The sequence below is a fragment of the Colletes latitarsis genome, unplaced genomic scaffold, assembly GCF_051014445.1.
Source record: "Colletes latitarsis isolate SP2378_abdomen unplaced genomic scaffold, iyColLati1 scaffold0006, whole genome shotgun sequence".
NCBI lineage: Eukaryota > Metazoa > Arthropoda > Insecta > Hymenoptera > Colletidae > Colletes > Colletes latitarsis.
This window is the reverse complement of record NW_027488366.1, coordinates 34,654,319-34,664,528: the sequence shown is the minus strand read 5'-3', so window position 1 is coordinate 34,664,528 and position 10,210 is coordinate 34,654,319.

Sequence of the window (10,210 nt, the reverse complement as noted above, 5' to 3'; positions counted from 1 at the left end):
AAAAGCACAGGATCTGGCCAACAAGTATGCGAAAAACGCGGAAGTATGTGCCAGATGATAGCAAATACCAGAACTAACCCAGACATAACCAGCGTTATCCTCTAAAATACTTATCGGAACATGCTTTTAATGACTGTTTCAGTGTGGTAACACATTACTACGAGATCCAAACCAGAAAAATCCCAGGATCGGGCCAACAAGAATGCGAGAAACGTGAAAGTACGAGTCAGATGAGGACAAATCCCAGACCTACCCGAGACATAACCGGCGATATCCTCTAAAATATTAATCGCAACCAGTTTAATTGACTGTTTCGGTGTGGAACCTCATTACTACGGGATCCAAAACAGAAAAAGCACAGGATCTGGCCAACAAGTATGCGAAAAACGCGGAAGTATGTGCTAGATGATAGCAAATACCAGAACTAACCCAGACATAACCAGCGTTATCCTTTAAAATACTTATCGGAACCAGCTTCTATTGACTGTTTCGGTGTGGAACCACATTACTACGGGATCCAAACCAGAGAAAAAACCAGGATATGGCCAACAAGTATGCGAAAAATGCGAAGATATGAGCCAGATGAGGGCAAATACCAGACCTAACCCAGACATAACCGGCGTTATCCGCTAAAATATTAATCTCAACCAGGTTTAATTGACTGTTTCGTTGTGGTACCACATTACTACGGGATCCAAAACAGAGAAAACCCATGATCTGGACAACAGGTATGCGAAAAATGCGAAGGTATGAGCCAGATGAGGCCAATACCAGACCTAACCCAGACATAACCGGCGTTATCCGCTAAAATATTAATCTCAACCAGGTTTAATTGACTGTTTCGTTGTGGTACCACATTACTACGGGATCCAAACCAGGCAAAGGCCAGGATCTGGCCAAAAAGTATGCGAAAAATGCGAAAGTACGAGCCAGATGAGGGCAAATACCAGACCTAACCCAGACATAACCGGCGTTATCCGATAAAATATTAATCGCAACCAGGATTAATTGACTGTTTCGTTGTGGAACCGCATCACTACGGGATCCAAACCAGAAAAAAACCCAGGATCTGGCCAACAACTATGAGAAAAAGCGAAAGTATGAGCCAGATGATAGCAAATACCAGAACTATCCCAGACATAACTAGCGTTATCCTCTAAAATATTATTCGCAAGCAGGTTTAATTGACTGTTTCAGTCTGGTGCCACTTTACTACGTGGACCAAGCCAGAAGAAGGCCGGGATCTGGCCACCAAGTATGCGAAAAATGCGAAGGTCCGAGCCAGATGAGGGCAAATACCAGACCTAACCGAGACATAACCGGCGTTATCCTCCAAAATATTAATCGCAACCAGGTTCAATTGACTGTTTCGGTGTGGAACCTCATTACTACGGGATCCAAAACAGAAAAAGCACAGGATCTGGCCAACAAGTATGCGAAAAACGCGGAAGTATGTGCCAGATGATAGCAAATACCAGAACTAACCCAGACATAACCAGCGTTATCCTCTAAAATACTTATCGGAACATGCTTTTAATGACTGTTTCAGTGTGGTAACACATTACTACGAGATCCAAACCAGAAAAATCCCAGGATCGGGCCAACAAGAAGGCGAGAAACGTGAAAGTACGAGTCAGATGAGGACAAATCCCAGACCTACCCGAGACATAACCGGCGTTATCCTCTAAAATATTAATCGCAACCAGTTTAATTGACTGTTTCGGTGTGGAACCTCATTACTACGGGATCCAAAACAGAAAAAGCACAGGATCTGGCCAACAAGTATGCGAAAAACGCGGAAGTATGTGCCAGATGATAGCAAATACCAGAACTAACCCAGACATAACCAGCGTTATCCTTTAAAATACTTATCGGAACCAGCTTCTATTGACTGTTTCGGTCTGGAACCACATTACTACGGGATCCAAACCAGAAAAAAAACCAGGATATGGCCAACAAGTATGCGAAAAATGCGGAGGTATGAGCCAGATGAGGCCAATACCAGACCTAACCCAGACATAACCGGCGTTATCCGCTAAAATATTAATCTCAACCAGGTTTAATTGACTGTTTCGTTGTGGTACCACATTACTACGGGATCCAAAACAGAGAAAACCCATGATCTGGCCAACAGGTATGCGAAAAATGCGAAAGCATGAGCCAGATGGTTGCAAATACCAGAACTAACCCAGACATAACCAGCGTTATCCTCTAAAATATTAATCGCAACCAGGTTTAATTGACTGTTTCGGTGTGGTACCGCATTACTACGTGATGCAAACCAGAGAAAGGCCAGGATCTGGCCAACAAGGATGAGAAAAATGCGAAAGTACGAGCCAGATAAGGGCAAATCCCAGACCTAACCGAGACATAACCGGCGTTATCCTCTAAAATATTAATCGCAACCAGGTTCAATTGACTGCTTCGGTGTGGTAACGCACTACTACGCGATCCAAACCAGAAAAAGCCCAGGATCTGGCCAACAAGTATGCGAAAAATGCCAAAGTACGAGCCAGATGAGGGCAAATCCCAGACCTAACCGAGACATACCCGGCGTTATCCTCTAAAATATTAATCGCAACCAGGTTTAATTGACTGTTTCGGTGTGGTGACGCATTACTACGTGATCCAAACCAGAAGAAGTCCAAGATCTGGCCAACAAGTATGCGAAAAATGCGAAAGTACGAGCCAGATGAGGGCAAATACCAGACCTAGCCCAGACATTACCGGCATTATCCTCTAAAATATTAATCGCAACCAGATTTAATTGACTGTTTCGGTGTGGTACCGCATTACTACGTGATCCAAACCAGAAAAAGCCCAGGATCTGGCCAACAAGTATGCGAAAAAAGCGAAAGTATGTGCCAGATGATAGCAAATACCAGAACTAACCCAGACATAACCAGCGTTATCCTCTAAAATACATATCGGAACCAGCTTCTATTGACTGTGTCAGTGTGGTACCACATTACTACGTGATCCAAACCAGAAAAGGGCCAGGGTCTGGCCATCAAGTATGCGAAAAATGCGAAAGTCCCAGCCAGATGAGGGCAAATACCAGACCTAACCGAGACATAACCCGCGTTATCCTCTAAAATATTAATCGCAACCAGGTTCAATTGACTGTTTCGGTGTGGAACCACATTACTACGGGATCCAAACCAGAAAAAAACCCAGGATCTGGCCAACAGCTATGAGAAAAACGCGTAAGTACGAGCCAGATGGGGGCAAATCCTAGACCTAACCGAGACACACCCAGCGTTATCCTCTAAAATATTAATCGCAACCAGGTTTAATTGACTGTTTCGGTGTTGTACCGCATTACTACGTGATCCAAACCAGAAAGAGGCCAGGATCAGGCCAACAAGAATGCGAAAAAAGCGAAAGTACGAGCCAGTTGTGGGCAAATCCCAGACCTACCCGAGACATAACCGGCGTTATCCTCTAAATTATTAATCGCAACCAGGTTTAATTGACTGTTTCAGTGAGGTACCACATTGCTACGTGATCCAAACCGGAAAAAGCCCAGGATCTGGCCAACAAGTATGCGAAAAACGTGAAAGTACGAGCCAGATGAGGACAAATCCTAGACCTACCCGAGACATAACCGGCGTTATCCTCTAAAATATTAATCTGAACCAGGTTTTATTGACTGTTTCCTTGTGGAACCACATTACTACGGGATCGAAACCAGACAAAACCCAGGATCTGGCCAACAAGTATGCGAAAAATGCGAAAGCATGAGCCAGATGATTGCAAATACCAGAACTAACCCAGACGTAACCGGCGTTATCCCCTAAAATATTAATCGCAACCAGGTTTAATTGACTGTTTCGGTGTGGTACCGCATTACTTCGTGATCCAAACCAGAGAAAGGCCAGGATCTGGCCAACAAGTATGCGAAGAATGTGAAAGTACGAGTCAGATGAGGACAAATCCCAGACCTAGCCGAGACATAACCGGCGTTATCCTCTAAAATATTGATCGCAACCAGTTTAATTGACTGTTTCGGTGTGGAACATCATTACTACGTGATCCAAACCAGATAAAGCCCAGGATCTGGCCAACAAGTATGAGAAAAATGCGAAAGTTCGAGCCAGATGAGGGCAAGTACCAGACCTAACCCAGACAAAACCGGCGTTATCCCCTAAAATATTAATCGCAACCAGGTATAATTGACTGTTTCGGTGTGGTACCGCATTGCTACGATGATCCAAACCAGAAAGAGGCCAGGATCTGGCTAACAAGTATGCGAAAAATGCGAAAGTACGATCCAGATGAGGGCAAATCCCAGACCTAACCGAGACATAACCGGCGTTATCCTCTAAAATATTAATCGCAACAAGGTTTAATTGACTGTTTCGTTGTGGAACCACATTACTGCGGGATCCAAACCAGAAAAAACGCAGGATCTGGCCAACAAGTATGCGAAAAATGCGAAAGTACGATCCAGATGAGGGCAAATCCCAGACCTAACCGAGACATAACCGGCGTTATCCTCGAAAATATTAATCGCAACCAGGTTTAATTGACTGTTTCGGTGTGGTACCGCATTACTACGTGATCCAAACCAGAAAAAGGCCAGGATCTGGCCAGCAGGTATCCGAAAAATGCGAAATTATGAGCCAGATGATTGCAAATACCAGAACTATGCCTGACATAAACATCGTTATCCTCTAAAACACGAATCAGAACATGTTTTTAATGACTGTTTCAGTGTGGTACCACATCACTACGTGATCCAAACCAGAAACATCCCAGGATCGGGCCAACAAGAATGCGAAAAATGCGAAAGTACGAACCAGATGAGGGAAAATCCCAGACCTAACCGAGACGTAACCGGCGTTAGCCCCTAAAATATTAATCGCAACCAGGTTTAATTGACTGTTTCGTTGTGGAACCACATTACTACGTGGTCCAAGCCAGAAAAAGGCCAGGATCTGGCCAACAAGAATGCGAAAAATGCGAAAGTACGCGCCAGATGAGGGCAAATACCAGACCTAACCGAGACATTACCGGCATTATCCTCTAAAATATTAATCGCAACCAGATTTAATTGACTGTTCCGGTGTGGTACCGCATTCCTACGTGATCCAAACCAGAAAAAGGCCAGGATCTGGCCAACAAGTATGTGAAAAATGCGAAAGTACGAGCGAGATGAGGGCAAATACCAGACCTAACCCAGACATAACCGGCGTTATCCGCTAAAATATTAATCGCAACCAGGTTTAATTGACTGTTTCGTTGTGGAACCACATTACTACGTGGTCCAAGCCAGAAAAAGGCCAGGATCTGGCCAACAAGAATGCGAAAAATGCGAAAGTATGCGCCAGATGAGGGCAAATATTAGACCTAACCGAGACATTACCGGCGTTATCCTCTAAGATATTAATCGCAACCAGGTTCAATTGACTGTTTCGGTGTGGAACCACATTACTACGGGATCCAAACCAGAAAAAACCCAGGATCTGTTCAACAACTATAAGAAAAACGCGAAAGTACGAGCCAGATGGGGGCAAATCCCAGACCTAACCGAGACATAACCAGCGTTATCCTCTAAAATATTAATCGCAACCACGTTTAATTGACTGTTTCGGTGTGGTACCGCATTACTACGTGATCCAAACCAGAGAAAGGCCAGGATCTGGCCAACAAGGATGAGAAAAATGCGAATATATGATGCAGATGATTGCAAATACCTGAACTAACCCTGACATAACCAGCGTTATCCTCTAAAATACGCATCGGAACATGCTTTTAATGACTGTTTCAGTGTGGCACCACATTACTACGTGATCCAAACCAGAAAAAGCCCAGGATCGGGCCAACAAGAATGCGAAAAATGCGAAAGTACGAGCCAGATGAGGGAAAATCCCAGACCTAACCGAGACGTAACCGGCGTTATCCCCTAAAATATTAATCGCAACGAGGTATAATTGACTGTTTCGGTGTGGTACTGCATTGCTACGATGATCCAAACCAGAAAGAGGCCAGGATCTGGCCAACAAGTATGCGAAAAATGCGAAAGTATGAGCCAGATGATTGCAAATACCAGAACTAACCCAGACATAACCAACGTTATCCTCTAAAATATTAATCGCAACCAGGCCTAATTGACTGTTTCGGTGTGGTACCGCATTACTACGTGATCCAAACCAGAAAAAGGCCATGATCTGGCCAACAAGTATGCGAAAAATGCGAAAGTACGAGCCAGATGGGGGCAAATCGCAGACCTAACCGAGACATAACCGGCGTTATCCTCTAAAATATTAATCGCAACCAGGTTTCATTGACTGTTTCGGTGTGGAACCTCATTACTACGGGATCCAAAACAGAAAAAGCACAGGATCTGGCCAACAAGTATGCGAAAAACACGGAAGTATGTGCCAGGTGATAGCAAATACCAGAACTAGCCCAGACATAACCAGCGTTATCCTCTAAAATATTATTCGCAACCAGGTTTAATTGACTGTTTCGGTGTGGTACCACATTCCTACGTGGTCCAAGCCAGAAAAAGGCCAGGATCTGGCCAACAAGAATGCGAAAAATGCGAAAGCACGCACCAGATGAGGGCAAATACTAGACCTAACCGAGACATTACCGGCATTATCCTCTAAAATATTAATCTCAACCAGGTTTAATTGACTGTTTCGTTGTGGAACCACATTACTACGGGATCCAAACCAGAAAAAGGCCAGGATCTGGCCAAGAAGTATGCGAAAAATGCGAAAGTACGAGCCAGATGAGGGCAAATACCAGAACTAGCCCAGACATAACCAGCGTGATCCTCTAAAATACTTATCGGAACATGCTTTTAATGACTGTTTCAGTGTGGTAACACATTACTACGAGATCCAAACCAGAAAAATCCCAGGATCTGGCCAACAAGAATGCGAAAAATGCGAAAGTATGAGCCAGATGATTGCAAATACCAGAACTATCCCAAGCATAACCAGCGTTATCCTCTAAAATATTATTCGCAACCAGGTTTAATTGACTGTATCGGTGTGGTACCACATTCCTACGTGGTCCAAGCCAGAAAAAGGCCAGGATCTGGCCAACAAGAATGCGAAAAATGCGAAAGTACGCGCCAGATGAGGACAAATCCCAGACCTACCCGAGACATAACCGGCGTTATCCTCTAAAATATTAATCTCAACCAGGTTTAATTGACTGTTTCGTTGTGGAACCACATTACTACGGGATCCAAACCAGAAAAAACCCAGGATCTGGCCAACAAGAATGCCAAAAATGCGAAAGTATGAGCCAGATGATTGCAAATACCGGAACTAACCCAGACATAACCGGCGTTATCCCCTAAAATATTAATCGCAACCAGGTTTAATTGACTGTTTCGGTGTGGAACCACATTACTACGGGATCCAAACCAGAAAAAGGCCAGGATCTGGCCAACAAGTATGCGCAAAATGCGAAAGTACGAACCAGATGAGGGCAAATCCCAGACCAAACCGAGACATAACCGGCGATATCCTCTAAAATATTAATCGCAACCAGGTTTAATTGACTGTTTCGGTGTGGTACCGCATTACTACGTGATCCAAACCAGAAAAAGGCCATGATCTGGCCAACAAGTATGCGAAAAATGCGAAAGTACGAGCCAGATGGGGGCAAATCCCAGACCTAACCGAGACATAACCGGCGTTATCCTCTAAAATATTAATCGCAACCAGGTTTCATTGACTGTTTCGGTGTGGAACCTCATTACTACGGGATCCAAAACAGAAAAAGCACAGGATCTGGCCAACAAGTATGCGAAAAACGCGGAAGTATGTGCCAGATGATAGCAAATACCAGAACTAGCCCAGACATAACCAGCGTTATCCTCTAAAATACTTATCGGAAAATTGCTTTTAATGACTGTTTCAGTGTGGTAACACATTACTACGAGATCCAAGCCAGAAAAATCCCAGGATCGGGCCAACAAGGATGCGAGAAACGCGTAAGTACGAACCACATGAGGGAAAATCCCAGACCTAACCCAGACATAACCGGCGTTATCCGCTTAAATATTAATCGCAACCAGGTTTAATTGACTGTTTCGTTGTGGAACCACATTACTACGGGATCCAAACCAAAAAGAACCCAGGATCTGGCCAACAAGTATGCGAAAAATGTGAAAGAACGATCCAGATGAGGGCAAATCCCAGACCTAACCGAGACATAACCGGCGTTATCCTCTAAAATATTAATTGCAACCAGGTTTAGTTAACTGTTTCAGTGTGGTACCACATTACTACGTGATCCAAATCAGAAAAAGCCCAGGATCTGGCCAACAAGTATGCGAAAAATGCGAAAGTACGAGCCAGATGAGGGCAAATCCCAGACCTAACCGAGACATAACCGGCGTTATCCTCGAAAATATTAATCGCAACCAGGTTTAATTGACTGTTTCGGTGTGGTACCGCATTACTACGTGATCCAAACCAGAAAAAGGCCAGGATCTGGCCAGCAGGTATCCGAAAAATGCGAAATTATGAGCCAGATGATTGCAAATACCAGAACTATGCCTGACATAAACATCGTTATCCTCTAAAACACGAATCAGAACATGTTTTTAATGACTGTTTCAGTGTGGTACCACATCACTACGTGATCCAAACCAGAAACATCCCAGGATCGGGCCAACAGGAATGCGAAAAATGCGAAAGTACGAACCAGATGAGGGAAAATCCCAGACCTAACCGAGACGTAACCGGCGTTATCCCCTAAAATATTAATCGCAACCAGGTTTAATTGACTGTTTCGGTGTGGAACCACATTACTACGGGATCCAAACCAGAAAAAACTCAGGATCTGGCCGACAAGTATTCGAAATATGCGATAGTATGAGCCAGGGGAGGGCAAATACCAGACTTAACACAGACATAACCGGCGTTATCCTCTAAAATATTAATCGCAACCGGGTTTAATTGACTGTTTCCGTGTGGAACCACATTACTACGGGATCCAAACCAGAAAAAACCCAGGATCTGGCCAACAACTATGAGAAAAACGCGTAAGTATGAGCCAGATGATTGCAAATACCAGAACTATCCCAGGCATAAACAGCGTTATCCTCTAAAATATTATTCGCAACCAGGTTTAATTGACTGTTTCGGTGTGGTACCGCATTACTACGTGATCCAAACCAGAAAAAGGCCAGGATCTGGCCAACAAGTATGTGAAAAATGCGAAAGTACGAGCGAGATGAGGGCAAATACCAGACCTAACCCAGACATAACCGGCGTTATCCGCTAAAATATTAATCGCAACCAGGTTTAATTGACTGTTTCGCTGTGGAACAGCATTACTACGGGATCCAAACCAGAAAAAAACCCAGGATCTGGCCAACAACTATGCGAAAAAGCGAAAGTAGAGCCAGATGATTGCAAATACCAGAACTATCCCAGACATAAACAGCGTTATCCTCTAAAATATTATTCGCAACCAGGTTTAATTGACTGTTTCAGTCTGGTGCCAGTTTACTACGTGGACCAAGCCAGAAGAAGGCCGGGATCTGGCCACCAAGTATGCGAAAAATGCGAAGGTCCGAGCCAGATGAGGGCAAATACCAGACCTAACCGAGACATAACCGGCGTTATCCTCCAAAATATTAATCGCAACCAGGTTCAATTGACTGTTTCGGTGTGGAACCACATTACTACGGGATCCAAATTAGAAAAAACCCAGGATCTGGCCAACAACTATGAGAAAAACGCGAAAGTATGAGCCAGATGATTGCAAATACCAGAACTATCCCAGGCATAACCAGCGTTATCCTCTAAAATATTATTCGCATCCAGGTTTAATTGACTGTTTCGGTGTGGTACCACATTACTACGTGGTCCAAGAGAGAAAAAGGCCAGGATCTGGCCAACAAGAATACGAAAAATGCGAAAGTATGCGCCAGATGAGGGCAAATATTAGACCTAACCGAGACATTACCGGCGTTATCCTCTAAAATATTAATCGCAACCAGGTTCAATTGACTGTTTCGGTGTGGAACCACATTACTACGGGATCCAAACCAGAAAAAACCCAGGATCTGTTCAACAAATATGAGAAAAACGCGAAAGTACGAGCCAGATGAGGGAAAATCCCAGACCTAACCGAGACGTAACCGGCGTTATCCCCTAAAATATTAATCGCAACGAGGTATAATTGACTGTTTCGGTGTGGTACCGCATTGCTACGATGATCCAAACCAGAA